This window comes from Prionailurus bengalensis, chromosome A1 (genome assembly GCF_016509475.1).
Source record: "Prionailurus bengalensis isolate Pbe53 chromosome A1, Fcat_Pben_1.1_paternal_pri, whole genome shotgun sequence".
Lineage (NCBI taxonomy): Eukaryota > Metazoa > Chordata > Mammalia > Carnivora > Felidae > Prionailurus > Prionailurus bengalensis.
This window is the reverse complement of record NC_057343.1, coordinates 59,502-76,713: the sequence shown is the minus strand read 5'-3', so window position 1 is coordinate 76,713 and position 17,212 is coordinate 59,502. Positions and strand designations below refer to the sequence as shown.

Here is a 17,212-nt window from a genome sequence, read left to right as displayed (position 1 = left end):
TAAATGCAAAGTTATTCTTTCTCCCTAAGGAGAAAGCACATTCTCTGCTGTGAGATTAGATGATCCTTCTTAGTTACCCACTGTTCCAGTAAAAGAAAACTCACTCCAGCTCCCAAGACCCAGCAAGACAGGAAGCCACAGTAGCATCCTCATGTGGTCCCAGGACACGGATGAGAAAGTGTGGACCTTGGCCCTGGGAGAGACACTGACAGTTAACCCAACTGTGCTTTACTCCTCAAACAGGGCACCCATCCCAATGCATGGAACCCCTGTCTGCTTCCCTGCCAAACTATGGGCTTCCTGTGGGCCAGTGCCTGAGTGGGACTCTCAGGGTCCCCGGCACATATCAGATGCTCCTTGGATGGGTAAACACCCTCATCCTGTTTTCCTGGGCAACTAGATTTCATTGAGTGGCTACTATGTACAAAGCCAGTATGGACACTCACACAAGCAACCTTATTTAATCCTTATACTAACTGTGCAATGTAGGATTGTTAACCCCCATTCTTATAGAAAAGAGTTGCAAGCTCCAGCAATAACAGAACTCAGAAATCCAAACACACATGGATGGGTCTTGTGCAGAGAATTCCTTCCCAGTTGGGAATGGTGTGAGGGTGAGGGAGGGCACAAGTGGGTACTGACAAGAGTCAGCAGGGGGTCCCCTGTTCTGGGGCAGAGGAGATATGGTCTTAACACTCCATGTGGTACAGTCCTCTTCCAAGGGAGAGGCTTCTCAACAAGAAACACACTCACACCCACACTCAGAAATACCTGTGGGTCCCGTGCTGTCCCAGTTCCACAGATCAGGGTGCAGGCAGTTCCCCTTTCATTGGCTGGCAGTTCCTTCCTTCAGACTGGCTTCTGGCCCTGCCCTCCTTCTCCAGCTGCCACCTCCCAGGCCTTTAGGATGCCTTTAACCAGAAGGCACTCCCTCCCTGGTAAGGGAGCACCTGGGCTCTGGCTCTCTGGAGAGAAGAAGAACACCTGGATTCCTAACAGAAAGTAGAGAGGAGGCAGAGTTCTGAGGCTCCCCACAGGTTCTGTCCACCCAGAGTAACTGGAAGAGACCAGACTCAGGCTGAAAGCAAGGCCTCACCCTGTGAATAAGCCCAGGTACCGCCTCCCTGGGAAAGGGCATGATTGCCCAAGTCTCCCTGAGCTGCTTCCTCATCCCCAGGCTTTGGGAAGCCCAGTCAACCCAATATCTGGGAATTCTTGGAATGCCCCAAATCCAGGGGTCAAACTTCGCCAACCCAAGATATGCCTCTTTGGCATATTGGCTATTCCGAGCTGGTTATTTTTTAAGGAAATACACAAGAACCACGAGAAGTTCTGAAAACCAAGAAGTCACCCTTTTGTAAGAGACACATGAATAGGGGAAATCTCCACTTGTAAGGGTGTCTCCTTCAGCACCAGGATGCAGGTATGACTGTCAATCTCCAGAAGCTGCTATCACTGGAGAAAGCAATAATTTATATATGCTTAACTTTGCCCTTGTTTGCTGTGCTTTTCCTGGGGACCTCCCACAACTGACTTCCTGTCCCCAACATCTTTTGTCTTTAGCTAATGATGGTATTTAAGGTGATGGCTTTGGCTATTTAAGGGAGTTACTCAGTTTTCCTGGGGCTCTGGGGCTCTGCCATATATCTATATCTATATCTATCTATCTATCTATCTATCTATATCTATATCTATATACATATCTATCTCTCTCTATATATATGAAGTATACAATTTCTTTCTTTTTTTTATGTTTATTCACTTTTTGAGAGACAGAGTGTGAGCAGGGCAGGGGGCAGAGAGAGAGGGAGACACAGAATCTGAAGCAGGCTCCAGGCTCTGAGCTGTCAGCACAGAGCCTGACGCAGGGGTTGAACTCACAGACTATGAGATCACGACCTGAGCTGAAGTCGGACACTCAACCGATTGAGCCACCCAGGCGCCCTGGAAGTATACAATTTCTTAAGATCTCCTTGATTTTCTCCTGTTAATCTGTCTCATGTCAATTTAATTTTTAGTCCATCTAAAGAACTTTGAAAGGCAGAAGAAAACTGTTTTCATCCCCAACAAGACAAGACCTGCTCCAGGAGTGTCAAGGCTGTGGATGGGGGCCACTGACCAATACCCCACCCTGCCCTACCCTCCTTCCACCAGGGCCACATGCGCAGATGGGATGGAGGCAGAGGAACAGAAAGGTACATTCCAGAAGGCAGCACATAATGCACTATCATCACTAGTACTTATTTTGGCTCGTGCACCCACTACCCCCACCAAGAACGCCTGGCCCCTAACCCACTCCAAGCTCACTTCCCACGAGGTGAGTATCTCCACAAAGACCTGCACAGCTCTCACCTCCCAAGGGGTAGCCTCCTGAGACTGCATAAAGGACCCTTCTGAGGGAATGCCCCAAATCCAGACAGGTGGCTCTTAGTGGGGCTGCAGTCTTACCCTCAGGCCTGTGGGATCCAGAAAAGCCCCCTCAAGGGGGGGGGCACAAATGAGCCACTTCCAAATTCTGTTCTCCTCATTTAACCAACAAGATCCAGGGCCGGGGAGAAAGTCCCCAGGAGCAGTGTGAAGGAGAGCAGGGGGCTGCTTTAGCTATAGGGACCCGATCAGTTTCCCAAACTTTGCTGACTTCTGTTTCTCCTTGCCTCTCCAATCCCCACCTTGACTAGTAATAAAGTTCTTGCAACAAGAAGCTCACCTCTGGCTCATCTAGTTTCACAGTTGAGGAGACTGGTCCCCTTCTACAGGTGGGCCCTGCGAACTTCAGGGATGGGATTGGAATCCTGGGTGGTGAAGGAGGGATGGGAATACTAGGCGGTGGCTGCCCAGAGGTAGCAAATAGCACTCAGGCAGCAAATTCTTAAGGCTAAGGGGCCCATTCTATATGATGGCATCAGGAGGGAGGAAGAATGTGGGCTGTCCCTCTCTGGTTCTGTGCACTTAGGACTAAATGCTAAGGTTCTGAATGACCCAGGTCCAGTCATCCTCCACAGCCACACTCACCTCTCTTGGCCAGAGCAGCTCCTTTTCCTGAATGTTCTCTCAACATGGTTGTCTCAGGGAAAAGTGCTTGTGTGACTGCATGGTGGGCTGAACGAGCCACACCACTTTTTTTCATGTAGCACCATTTCAAGTATATTAAAAGAACAATTAACAGCCAAACCATGGAGGAGTATCTCAAATGAAGAGTGTACCTTTTACTTCAAGGAAAACAACCAATGAGATTTGTTAGCAATAATGAAATTGGAGCTTTCAAACAAAATTAGAATTTTGGAAAATTTGTGTTGGCTACCATGAGCTTGAAAATCTCCTAATACTTTAAGACTTTTCTGATAAGATCAGTGATTACATTAATTTATCTGATTTATATATGTACATATTAAATATTGAAATGTGTCAGCATTTGGAAGGTGTGGATAACTCAGTGAATCAATATTTTTCAATGACCAATATTTGAACTTACAAAATGATGCCTTTTATTCAAAAGACCCATTCAAATTTCACAATAGACAATGGATTTTAATGTAACAGAATACAAAGGACTCATTGATAAGGTTTCAGATTCTACATTGCAACTAACCTTAAGAAACCTCTACTTGTTAAGTTTTGGTGTCTTATCAAAGAAGAATATCCGCACTGATTTTTAAAGACTATTAGTATATTCTTCCCTTCCTAAGTACTCATCTGTGTGAGGCTGGATTTTCTTCATATCTTCAACCAAAATAACGTAGAAAACACATCGAATGCAGAAATGGATATGAGAATCCAGGGGTCTTCTTTCACCTATGCATTAAAGAGGTATACAAAAATGTAAAAAATGATATCACCCATTTGTTTTAAAAAATAGTATTTTTCAGAGTCGCCTGGGTGGCTCAGTCGGTTAGGCATCCGACTTTGGCTCAGGTCATGACCTCACAGTCTGTGAGTTTGAGCCCTGTGTCCGGCTCTGTGCTGACAGCTTGGATCCTGGAGCCTGCTTCAGATTCTGTGTCTGCCTCTCTCTCTCTGACTCTACCCTGTTCAAGCTCTGTCTCTCTCTGTCTCAAAAATAAATAAACGTTAAAAAATTTTTTAAAAAATAGTATTTTTCATTTAAAAATGTGTTAATATGGGTTTATTACTACTTTAAGTGAATCAGTATTTTAACTTTAAAATTTCTAATATTATACATATTAATACACATAACCCGCATAAACAAAAGCTCTGTGGTGTCAATTTTTTTTTAGTGTAAAAGGGTCTTGAGAGCCAAAAGTATAAGAATTGGGATCCAAGGAATGTCATGGGCTGTCCTGTAGCTGGTAGGCCACAAGGGGGCAGCATGCTGCCCAGTAATAATCCACAGGGGTCTCTCCACATCCCTGTCCACTGCACCTCCCACTTTTCTTTCCTTCTCTTCACTCTCCTGGGAGGCACAACCTCTCAATTACAGGAAGTAATCTCCTAAGCGTGGGTTCCATCAAAAGCAAGGCAGGCACATGTAATTCTGCAAATGTTTATCAGATGTCTCAAATGTAAAGCTTATCATCCAGGACTGGGTAAACATGAGAACCCCTTCTCTGGAGGAGTTAATAATCTAGTGAGGGAGGCTGAGTCATAGGATCACTGCCTAGGGTGATAAGGGATACGCCTAATCTCAAGGGATAATCTGCATAAACAAGCATATCTTTCCGGAAGGCAAAGCTGGAAGATACTGGACTGTATTTCTAGAGCAGTACAGGTCAGCTAGGCAGTGATTTTTCCAATAAGAGTCTCTTGGTTCTCTAATTCAGAAGAGTACTTGACCTGATCAGGCAACAAATCCAAATAGCTGACTGTCATCAATTTGCAGCTGCTGCCTCAGGGTGATTTTTCAGGGAGTGACTTGGGGACTGTGAACTGAAATCCAGGGCCCAAGGCACTCCCTACCTTGCAAGCCCTCTGAGATGTCTTGCAAGCAGATGAGCTCCGGATGAAGCCCGTAGGCTGAGGCTGAAATCACACATTTCCCACTCTTGGTTGGCTTTCATCCATTTTTTGTTCACAGCAAGTCTCCCCCAGTTGGGGTGCATGGGCCCCCTAGTGGGAAGGAACTAACCAGCTGTGCCCCCACTGCAGCACCCTCAGGCCTCCAGTGGAGGCTTCATGGTGCGAGGACCTAGGGTTTGCTCATCATGTGGCCAGAGCAGGGCCTGTCACCAGGTAGGCACCCACAAATGCTCCATGAAGGATACAGTCTGCCATGGGGCCTGGGGTAGAGTACTAAGAGCTCTACTGCAGACTCTTAAGTCCTAAAGGAACCCTGGAATGGGGTCGGTGAAAAGTCTTTCAAATTGGCTGTTCTTAACAACTGTTCTAGCAGCTGTTTAGAACCAGGTAAAATTCTATGGATATCTAGAGGGCCTCACCTGGAAAGACAGTGGGTTTCCTACTCCACCCATGGCAGTGCAGCAGCCTCAGTCTGAGTGTGCTGGTGGCAAGGAGAGGAGTAAATGGGAAAGTTGAAAAGGAGAAAGAAGGTGAGGGTAGGCAACCATGAGTAGGAGGGAGAGGGAGAGAGCAAGGGAGGGAAAGAAAGGGACAGAGAAAAGGCAGAGTGAAGGAGGGAGGGAAGGAGGAGAGAAAGAGGGAGGAAGGAAGGTAGAGAGGGAGAGATTGGTTCAATTCCAGCTGCTACTAATCTCAAGTGCTGAGACTCAATTATAGCACTGAAGATCATGGAGGGATGCAGTGGTCATGGAAGAGCTGGTGTGGGGTTTGGAACTTTGGTAGCTTGGATTTGAATTCAAATTATAACAGAGAAAGAGCTCCCTATGCAAGTGTGTGTGGTGCTGCCTTTTGGGCTTGGTGGCTTCCCCTTCCTGCCTGAGGAGCAGGAGGGTGAGGTAGTATCATGAGCACACTAATAAGGCACACACAGAGAACTGTGTCTTTCCACAATGTCAGCTTTATTCAATCATAAAGCAAAGTTAATCACAATTATAAAGCACTTTCAGGGTTCCAAATTCAGTTTCACCATGTGATTAAACTTGGCTTCTTACCCAGCACACAGAGCAGAACATAAGACAAAGCACACAACAAACAAGGTAATAGAAGTTGTAGAAGTCAGTCTGTGGGCACGCAGTCCTTCTGGCCTTGGTCCGGTCCAGGACAGCTCGTGGCACTTACTGCTTATTATGTTCAAGCAGTGAAGGATCTCAGTTCTGTTTGAGGATCAATTGGGCAGAGCCTTTGGAGGCAGCTAGCTGCCTTTTAGAAGTGGTCCAACATAGAGAGGTCATGTCTGAAGAGTTTGACAGTTTGCTGCAAAAATCCACCCCTTTTTAAAGGGATTTAATCGGTCTTGGCCCCCTCCTAAGTATTGTCAGTTCTGAGGTGTCAGCTGATGCTAGTCCTGGCAGTACCTCCCAGCTGCATTATTTTTAACTGCTTGCTTTATTGCTTGACCCAGGCCCCTGCTTGAATGAGCTCTCTACAGGTGGAATGAGGCACAGCTTTCAGAGGCACCCATGGCCTGGAGTCAGCAGCCACCCCAGTCCCCTTCCCTTTTCTGACGTCTCACTTCTGGGCCATTCCCAGGTTGGGGGGAGGGCAGAAACCCTCCCTGTAGGGGCCTCAAGGGGTCTTTTGGTCCTTGCCTTTTGAGGTGGTTGCAAAGAACAAGGACTCCTGCTGGTCTCTAATTCCCTGGCCAGGCTCTGTGTGATTATCCAAGACCCCGGGCTGAGGTGACCCAAAATAGGCAACCTCCTGTCACTGTTCATCTCTGACCCAAAAATCCACGGGTGGCCTGTGGCAGGTGTAGGCTTCCACACCCAGCCCAAATATATTTTAGAATTGAAGTTGAGCAAAAGTAGTGTGGAAAGGAATAAATAAAATTATCTCTATTTGTGGAAGGCATCCTCCTATCTAGAGAAAAATCCCAAGTACTTCACAAACAAAAATACTAGAGTCAATAAACTAATTCTGTAAAGTTGCAGAGGACAAGATAGACAAAATTCAGTTGTGTTTTTCTACACTAACAAAGACCAATCTGAAAAGGAAATTAAGAAAACAACTGCACTTATAATAGCACCCAAAACAATAAAATATCTAGAAATGAACTGATTCAAGGAGGCAAAGACCTTTACAGTGAAAACTATAGAACACTGCTGTAAGAGATTAGAGAAAACTAAAGAAACAGTAAGACATCCTGTGTTTATGGATTAGATTTTACAGAGTGAGGGGGGCAGTACTAACCAAAGGGGTCTGCAGATTCAAAACAAGTCCTATGAAATGTTCTTCTTCTGCATTTTCTGTTGCTGTCAGCCCCTTGCAGTACATTTCTCTTCAGGCATTGTGGTTTTCATCACTTAACAGGAGATTGGGTCTTTTTCACATTTTCCATTTACCTGTTGAACATTCTGAACTGATGGAATGCAGTTATAAGAAACACCTTAATGTCTTCCTCTGGTGATTCTCCCATCTGTGTCAGCTTTGGGTCATTTTCAGATGACTGAACTGTCTCCTCATTAAGGGTCATTTCTCCTGCTGCTTTGCATACCTCAAAATCTTGGATGGAATGGCCAGTGTGAATATTACCTTGTTTGGTTGCTGGATATTTTTTTGTGTTTTCTTTAATTTTGAGCTTTGCTCAGGGATGCATTTATTTACTTGGAAAGTTTGATCATTTCTGGTATTGCTTTAATGATTTGTTCAGTGGTCCTGAGCAGTGCTCAGCAGAGGGCTAATTAGGAGTTCCCAACATTGTGGCAAGACCTCCTTGAGTTCCGCTTGCTGAATTAGGAGGGTTACTTTTTTCAGTCTATCTGTTGGCAACAGGCTGTATTTCCAGTGCTGAGGTACAGGCTCTGTTCCCTCTAACCCTTTCACAAGATTGCCCCCTGACTTGCTGGAGTTACCTCCCATGGAGGCACAGAGCAGGACTGTGCTGCATACTTAGGGCCCCCCAACAGCTTTTGCTAATTGATTTTCCACAGCTCTGCCCTCCCCATCACATTGTCCTGTGGACTCTCAGCTCAGTGTCCTCAACTCTACATAGTCCACTGGCCTCTTCAGTTTCCCCTCCCTGTACCTTGCTTGGAAACTGTCTCGAGGCAGCACATATGTTGTGTAGGGCTTGGCTCACCTGTGTGTTTCCAAGTGTGGAATTGCTGTCCTCTTTTGCCTGATGCCCAGTATCTTGGAAATCTGCATTTTGTATATCTTGTGTGGTTTTGTTTTATTGTTTCAGACAAGAGAGTAAATCCAGTTCCTGTGAGTCCATAATGGTGTGGCTCCCCTAAGTGAAAACCAAAGTTGGAAAACATCAATGTAAATTCTCAATAGAGACTTTTACAGAGTGAAAGCCAGAGCCCCGGTGAAAACAAAGCCAGAAAACCCTTAAAACATATATTTACAAATCAAGGCAGCATTGTAAGGACAGGTTTTGCTTAAGCCCTAGAGCAAGCACAGGGCCCACCACCTTCTGTCCCAGAGCTGATGGTGAAAACCCATCCTGTGTGCGCGTGGCCATGCCTCTTTAGAGGTGTGTCAATCTCATTGAATCGTATTCTCCTGAAAGTCTTTTAAGGAAGGCCCAACACGAATGCAGTGGCCTGATAGGAAGTCCGGGTTTTGTCTTGAGATTTTTGGGGGGATTGTTGTACAGGTAACACCGAACCCCAACTAACTTCTCTTCCCTGGGAAGAGGAAGACACACAACAACTTCACCAAAGTTACACTTTCTTTCCTCTTAAAGGTGGATCTGTTTTCTTTGCTGTCAAAAAATAATAAAGCACAAAACAAATTCAACAACTTTACAGCACAAAATTTGATCTCCAACTCTTTGACAACCAAAGAACAGCACAAACTCAGCACACTTCTGTCACAAAACACACAACCAAGTGAGGAAATAACTAGCACAACAAAACGCAATGGAAAAGCCCAGCCCTGGAAAAACTAACTACTACTTTCGGTCTTAATATTTTTCCTGACTGGCTAGCATAACCTTAATTTCCTCCCACCACCATAGCTTCACATGCCTGACACTGTGCACACACGGTCACTTGCGTCCCCGCACCCCAAAACCCACTCCTGTCTCAACCATCCTTACCCCACACACACGTCTTCCTAAAACAATCCATGCAACAGCTCTGGGACTTCCACTGCCCCGCCCAGAACCGCCTGATTTACATAAGGCCAGGCCCCTATCAGGACTCAACAGGCCTCTCCTCCTCCTCCCCGCCCCCCCCCCCCCCCCATCGTCCGTCTCCTATCTTTTTCCCCCCAAAACTAGCGCGGGATGATTCCGCGTGGAATTGGGAAGATCTCCAGGCCATTTCCAAAGCAGCGTCGTCGACTGCGCCAGGAGGAAAATGAGGCCCGACCTGTGCGTGACCCACACTCTAGATGGGCCCTTGAGCGTGGAGACAAAGCCTGACCAGCAACCTCCCATGCGTCCTGCACTCAGCACTCCGGGGAGACCACTGCACTGTGGGGATTCGGCGCCTGGAGCCCCCTGGGACCTAACCCTAACCCTGGCCAGGGCTCTGGCCCTAAGGGGGCCCACCATGGATGTCCGAAAGAAAGAACGGATGGGGGCCAATGATCAAGGAAGATCTCCCCGTGGAAGCCACATTTTTACCATGACATTTCCACCCCGGGATGGAGCTGTAGGAGGGGATCCTGAGACGTGCTTCAGCCTGCCCACCCGCCAAACGTTTGGCTCCTTTCTTTCAAACCTACAACTGACTCGCACATGCGCATGGGCCAGCCAACCAGCTAGCGCCCCCCTCCCCAGAAATAAATACGCAAAAACGCAAAATCTCCTTTACCAAGACCAGGGAAAAACTAACTCGAATCATTTAAATACACTCCAAACTCCATCAGGAACGTTACTCTAAGTTATCTTGCACATAAACCACAAGAAAAACTAAGAATGAACCACACACTACAAATAAAAGAGGAACAAGTAAACGAAATATACAAAATAAGGGCCATTTTGGTGATTATTCACAAGTATCTCTGAGATGCTGGGGCAAAACTCTTAAACTAAAAGGACAAGCAAAACAAAGATACAGCAAAACACCAAAACGCGTTTGATGTTTTAAACACCTCGAGAGAGCACAAGCGCAGCCGAACTGCGCATACTTGAGGAAAATCACAGAGGGTCAGTAGGTCCTCGGCGGAACACACATGCCTCACTCTGGAAGAAAGTACGTTCCCGACCATGATCTCTCTCGCCAGATTAGCGTGACTTGCTTTCACGCCGCCCCAATGCAGCCTCACACTGTACACACACGGTCACTTGCCTCCCCGCACCCCAGAACCCTCTGCACCCACTCCTGTCTCAACCATCCTAACCCGACACACACGTCTTCTTCAGGCAATCCAAGCAACAGCTCTGGAATTTCCACAGCCCGTGGAATTCTACCGCCGAGAACCGCGCCCACCGCTGCCTCATTTCAGAAGGCCTCCCGGGTTCATGCCGCAAACGGCCTCCTCTCACTCACCCCCGCCCCGCCACCCGCCCCGCACACCCGGTCTCCCTGCCCCCAGCTCCCCTCCCACCTCGGATTTCAGGTCTGATGCTTCTCCTCCTCTTCCCGCCTCCCCCCTCCGCTTCCTTCCTCTCCTTGCGGGTCTCCTCCGTCTTCTCCCCTCCACACTGATTTGCTTACCGCTCGTCTTCCCTCTCCCTCCGCCCGTCGGGGCGCCCACGCGGCGGTCAACACCCGGCCGGCTGCGCCCGCCTGAGAGTGACACGCAGGAGGACGTCCCCCAGCCGGAGAAGCGCCCACACATCTCTGTGTCTCTCTCTGCTCAGAGCCTGGTTTCAAGGAGACACAGTGCGATGGCTCCACCTGAGGGGCTCAGCCCCCAAGCCAGTCCCCTCACCCCCCGGGCCTGGACACCTGCGCTGGGGGACCGAAAGTCAGGAAGCTCTGCGCGCTCGAACCCACACCTGCCCGCTGGATCCCGCCGTCTGAGAACAGCCGCGTGCCTGCTTCTGCACAGGTGAGTTCGCAGGCGCGGCCGCGGCGCCCCCTCGTGGCCGCCTTGGAGGAGGCGCACCGGGATCCCCGGGTTGAGGCGAGGGCCTGTCCCATGGAAACCTTCCTTCTGCTCTCTTAGACCCTCCTCCCCCCGCCCCCAGAGTTCACAGCAGGGGTTAGCCAGGTCTCAGGCGCCCCACTCTGCCTCCGCCTTCCCTTCCTCCATCACTGCGCGCTTCCCCTTGGAGGAGATATCCGCCAGCAAAGTCTGGAAAAAGCCAGGTCTGGTAACAAAGCAGCACCTACTCGGAAGAGACTAGTCCTTGGGCAATTTTATGGCCCTGTCCCGCGAGCTCTGGTTTCTGATTTGCCTTTGTCTCGATTGTGCTTTCAGGTGTGTTTGACTTTTACTAAACGGCTGAAATTAGAAAAGGGCGCCTGGCTGGCTCAGTTAGTTAAGTGTTGGGCTCTTGTTTTCAGCTCAGGTCATGATCTCACGGTTTTGTGAGTTCGAGTCCTGCATATGGCTCTATACTGACAGTGTGGAGCCTGCTTGGGATTCTCTGTCTCCGTCTCTCTCTGCCCCTTCTCCACTCGTGCTGTCTCTGTTTCTCTCAAAAATAAATAAGAAATTTTAAACTTAAAATTAAAAACGAAAAGATTTGGGGGTAGGGGGCATCCAACATTAGTTGTCGCCTGAGTTGATAGTGTGGTGGTTGGCAGAATGATGCCCCTTGTCTAGGAGGTCCCCAGTCTAATCCCAGGACCTGTGAATATGTTACATCATACAGCAAAAGGGACTCGGCAGAGGTGCTTGTGTGAAGGACCTTGAGATAGGGAGATCATCCTGGATTATCTGGGCGGCCCCCTGGGGGGGGTGCTTAAAACTGGAGGAGGCAGTAAAGGAGGTCTCTACCTGCTGTTGCTACTGCTGAAAATGGAGGAAGGGGCCCCCAGCCAGGAATGTAAAGGGCCTGTAAAAGCTGGAAAAGGCAAAGACACAGATTGTCCCTTAGAAGCTCCAGAAGGGAGGCAGCCTGGTTGACACCTTGATTTTAGTCTCATAAAATTCTTGTTGGACTCCTACCCATAGAACTGTAAGATAATAAATGTGTGTTCTTTTTGTTTAATTTTAATTAGTTAACATTAGATAATACTAGAATCTGGCATACAGTATAGTGATTCAACACTTCCATGCAACACCTGATGCTCATTATGACAGGTGCACTCCTTCATCCCCATCACCTATTTAACACATCCCCCCACCAACCATCCCTCTGGTAACCATCAGTGTGTGCTCTATAGTTAACAGTCTGGCGTTTTTTTTTTTTCACTTTACTTATTTTGAGAAAGAGCAGGAGTGGGGAAGGGGCAGAGAGAGAGGGAGAGAGAGAATCCTAATCATGCTCTGCACTGTCAACACGGAGCCAGACTCGGGGCTTGATGCCAAGAACTGTGACATGACCTGAGTGGAAATCAAGAGTCAGACACTTAAGCAACTGAGCCACCCAGGCATCCCAAGAGTCTGTTTTTTTTTTTTTTTTGTTTGCCTGTTTGTTTGTTGGTTTCTTTTTTTTTTTTTTTTTTTACCATTTCCTCCCTTATTTTGTTTCTTAAATTCCACATATGAGCAAAATCATGTGGTATTTGTCTTTCTCTGACTCACTTATTTTGCACAGAATAATAACTCTAGTTCCATCTATCTATCTACCAAATTTTTTTTCCCTTCAGAACTAAGATTAGGGTTCAGATTAGGGCTAGAATAAGGGTTAGGATTAGTGATTAGTGGTTAGGGGTTGGGTTAGGATTAAATTTAGAGCTAGGAGTAGGGTTAGGGTGAGGGTATGTGCCTCCTATTCTTCAGTTAAGAGAACTCTCCAGAAGTTAGGTTTAGGGTTAGATTTAGGATTAGGGATAGAGTTTAGGAGTTACCAGTTAAGGGTAGATTTAGGCTTAGTGTCAGGGTTAAGTTTAAGGTTAGGATTAGGGTTAGGGTTTGCCCTTGTGCAGTTCAGAGACATCTACAGAGAATAAAACCTTAGACTTCCGTTGGAGTAAGAATACACATGACAATCATTCACTGATCTGAGGTAAAGGGGTTTTTATGCTCTAAAATCTATTTTAATTTAAATTTTATGTAACATACATTGCAGTATTTGTTTCAGGAGTAGAATTCAGTGATTCATCACTTACATAGAACTCCCAGTGTTCATCACAAGTACCCTCCCTTATATCTATCATCCCTCTATCCCATCTCCCACACACCTCCCTCCATCAACCCTGTTTGTTCTCTATTATTAAGAGTCTCTTGTGGCTTCTTTTTCTTCTCTTTCCTCACTTCCCATATGTTTCCCTGTTTTGTTTCTTAAAGTCTTTCTCTTATTGATTTATTTTACTTATTTCCATCCATGTTGTTATAATTGGCAAAATTTCATTCTTTTTGATGGCTGACTAATATTTCATTGTGTATATATATATGTGTGTGTGTGTGTGTGTGTGTATATATGTATGTGTATATATATATATATATATATATATATATATATGCCACATCTTCTTTAGCCATTCATCAGTTGATGGATATTTGGGCTCCTTCCATAGTTTGGCTATTGTTAATAATGCTGCCATAAACATTAGGGTGCATGTACCCCTTCAAATCTGTAATTTTGTATCCTTTGGGTAAATTCCTAAGAGTGCAATTGCTGGATCACAGGGTAGCTCTATTTTTAACTTTTTGAGGAACCTCCATACTGTTTTCCAGAGCAGCTGCACCAGTTTGTATTTCCACCAACAGTGCAAGAGGATTCCACTTTCTCCACATCCTCACCAACACCTGTTGTTTCTTGTGTTGTTAATTTTAGCCGTTCTGAATGGTGTGAAGTGATATCTCATTGTGGTTTTGATTTGTATTTCCCTGATGATGAGTGATGTTGAGCATGTTTCATGTGTCTGTTAGCCTTCTGGATGTTTTCTTTGGAAAAGTGTCTATTCATATGCATGTTTTGCTATGACTGGACCAAGTGCACCCTGGCTGATGGTGTTCCTTAACTGTAGGAGAGGCCCTCTGCCTTTTGCCCTCCTGCACCAGGCCACGCCTCTGACTCCTGGATCCTCCAGCAGGTGTGGAGGAGTGGGGCCCAGGTCTCCTCAGCGGGTGGGATCTACACAACAGGGGGGTCGGCCCATCCTTCCTGATGCTTGAGGGTCCTCTTGAGGCTCCTCCTCTTGAGTGACTCCTGGAAGGCAAGGGTCACAAGACTGGGGTGCCTGGCAGAGCCCTGAGGGACTTCACCTGGAGACAAAAATGCAATAAGGTGAGTCCATTGTTAGGCCCTGCTGGTGGCTCCCTGAGCTGCAGTGAGCGCTGGGTGGTCGCAGGGCCAGCGGGTCAGTGACAGCCCCTCAGGAGGATGAGCTGAGGGGAGGGGCTGCCATCCTGAGGAGCCTCTGGTGCCACTGGGTTAGAGGGAGAGCTTCCCCATCACCTTGGGTGATGATGGTCCTGCTCAGAGCCGCTGTCCAGATCCCACACTTCTGCTTTGGGAGCCAGTTCACTCCCCCGTTCACTTGGAGCAAAACAATGGCTTCTGTGACATCTCAGAAACAGAAGCACCGAGCATGAAACATGCACATGTAGAAACAGCCTGTTGTAGGACGGAGAGGTCACGGTGCAGGGAAGTCCCTGTGAAGTTCATGTCCAGCTCACTTAATGAGGAGAGGGAGGGGCAAGGCAGCTGGGAGCTCAGAGATCCCTTGAGTCTAGTGCCACCTCCTACAGATGAGGGGTGGTGGGCTCATAGAGACTGAGGGGCTAGCCAAAGCCACGGGGCCAGTTACTGACAAGCCTGGGATGAGCACTCAAGCCTTGGGCCCTTTTGCGTGGCCTGGGAGAAGACAGACATAGCCATGGACATCACTGGGGCTGCGAGATGACATTTTTTTTGTGACCACAGGGCTCAAACTTTGTATGTGAATGAGGCACAGACATAGGCCTGCTTGACCTGTGAAAGCCTTTTCTAACCTGGAAGCCCAGCATCTCTCACCTTAGCAGTGACTATTCGGATCAGGACTGGGTGGCTGGCTGGTATTTCCTTTAATAACTGACACCCGGGAGCCCGGGTACAGGGACACCTGGGACCAGATCAGGCTGCAGGTCCAAATGGGGACTGACTGTGGCCAATTTGCAGTTTTACTGCCTCAGAAAAATTTTGGGGAGGTGAGCTCCCACTACACCACTGTGCAGGTGTTTGGATTCAGGCCCTGGATGCACAGGAGTGGAGCACCTTATGTAACCAAGACCTCCTGAAGGAGTGTGAACAGAGCATGGTGGTTTATGCAGGTCTGGGTTGCCAGGGAGTTGGAACAGGGCAATAGTCTGCAGATTGCAGGTCATAGGAGATAGCTTTGGGGGAATAAGTGGTACGCCTATTCACAAGCCCTAGCATGGACAAATGTGCACATTTCCTCTGTAGGCAGAGCTGGAGGATAGTGGACTTCTTAATGTGAGGCAGGAGTCCTCTTATTGGTGAATCCTCCAGTAAGAGACACCTGGAACCTTAACAGGACTGACTGTCACCAATTTACAGCTGCTGCCTGAGTGATTTGGGTGGCTGGGCTTCCACCACCCTATAGACTATGCAGTCATTTGGGGCCAGGCATCAACTCCCCAGTGTCCAAGACCTGCTTAAGGAGTGTATACTGGGAATCAGGGATGGCAGGGATCTGGAACAGGCAAGGGTCTATAGATGCCAGGGCACAGGATCCAGCTCTTGCAAGGCCAGGAGTGTGCCTAACTGCAAGCTCTACTCTCCACACATGTGCATGTTACCCGTGAAGGCTGGGATAGAAGAAATTGTATTGCCTTGTCAGCATCAGCCCAGCCAGTTAGCTGGGTCATCCTTTATTAAGGCACACCAGGGAGACTTGATTACTGGTAAGCCCAGGACACCATCAGACAGCCAGTCCAAATGGGTACTGACAGTCTCCAGTTTAAAGCTGCCATCTCCGGAAGATTTTTGGGGAATGAGCACTGTCCACCCTGAATGATATGCAAGTTTTGGGGACCAGCCTCAGTCCAACAGACCTGGAGGGCCCCAAGAGCTAAAGGACAGCTGACAGAATACATGCTACACATGCATTGGTGGCACAGGTCAGGGGAGTCTGGGATCTGAACCAGGGCATCTGTAGGGAGAGGCTGGGTTCCGTTAGTGGGTTACTTGGGGGACCTGACCACTGCCTAATTCTAAGTGCTAATCTGAACAAATGTGCATATTCCCCCTGATGACACAACTGGAGGAATATGGGCTGCCTTCTCAGGTCAGGGCAGTGTGAGATGGATTGAGATACCTTCTGGTAACAGATACCTGACAACCTTGATTACTGGTAAGCCTGGGACCCCATCAGGCAGCCAGTCCAAGTTGGGGGTAACTGTGTCAGTTTAAAGCTGCCATTTCGGAAAGATTTTCAGGGAGTGGGCACTGCCCACTGTGGGGACTCTACAGGTTTGGGAGACTGGCCTGAGCCCAACAGGCCTGGAGGGCACAGCAGCCAAACTCTGCTGGCTGACACAGTGCAGACACTCTTGGAGCACACTACTTGTCTCTCCTGGTTTAGTGTCTGAGAGGGCTTACTGAACTCCTATATCTTCTCATATCTTTACTAGCTAGACCTAACTGGCCCCGTCTGCATGTCTCCATACTTACTATCTGTATCATTTCACATATGTTTCTTGGATTTAAGGGTCTTCTTTCTCACCTCCTTCTGCTTTTTCTGCCTCCTCACCTGCTTACTTGATTCTGTCCATTCATCATCTGCTCTCTGTCAGCCTGCCCACACCTGTCTACTCAGTGCTTGCTGTGTGCCAGTCAGTACGATGGGCAATAAGTATACTGAGGTCTTCAGGAACACTTATTTACCATTATTTTTTATTTTTATTGATTCATTTTTCTTTAGGTGAGTCACTTTGCACAGGAATAATCTTTTTTTTAAAAATTTATTTATTGTTTAATTTACATCCAAGTTAGCGTGTGGTGCAACAATGATTTCAGGAGTAGATTCCTTAATGCCCCTTACCCATTTAGACCATCCCCCCTCCCACGACCCCTCCAGCAACTGTCTGTTTGTTCTCTGTATTTAAGAGTCTCTTATGTTTTGTCACCCTCCCTGTTTTTATATTACTTTTGCTTCTCTTCCCTTATGTTCATCTGTTTTGTATCTTAAATTCCTCATATGAGTGAAGTCATATATTTGTC

General features: G+C 47.4%; 1 long non-coding RNA gene across 2 annotated transcripts; it reads right to left on the bottom strand.

Annotated features, from left to right (window-relative positions):
- Window positions 1-5,912: 5,912 nt before the first annotated feature.
- Window positions 5,913-11,371, bottom strand: LOC122480195. 2 transcript variants are annotated; one of them, XR_006296524.1, is made up of 2 exons: window positions 10,647-11,371; window positions 5,913-8,266 (listed from the first exon to the last, which is right to left on the bottom strand). It is a non-coding gene; the product is annotated as an uncharacterized LOC122480195 (long non-coding RNA). The 2 variants fall into 2 exon arrangements; XR_006296525.1 differs by lacking the exon at window positions 10,647-11,371 and adding an exon at window positions 10,081-10,455.
- Window positions 11,372-17,212: the final 5,841 nt, after the last annotated feature.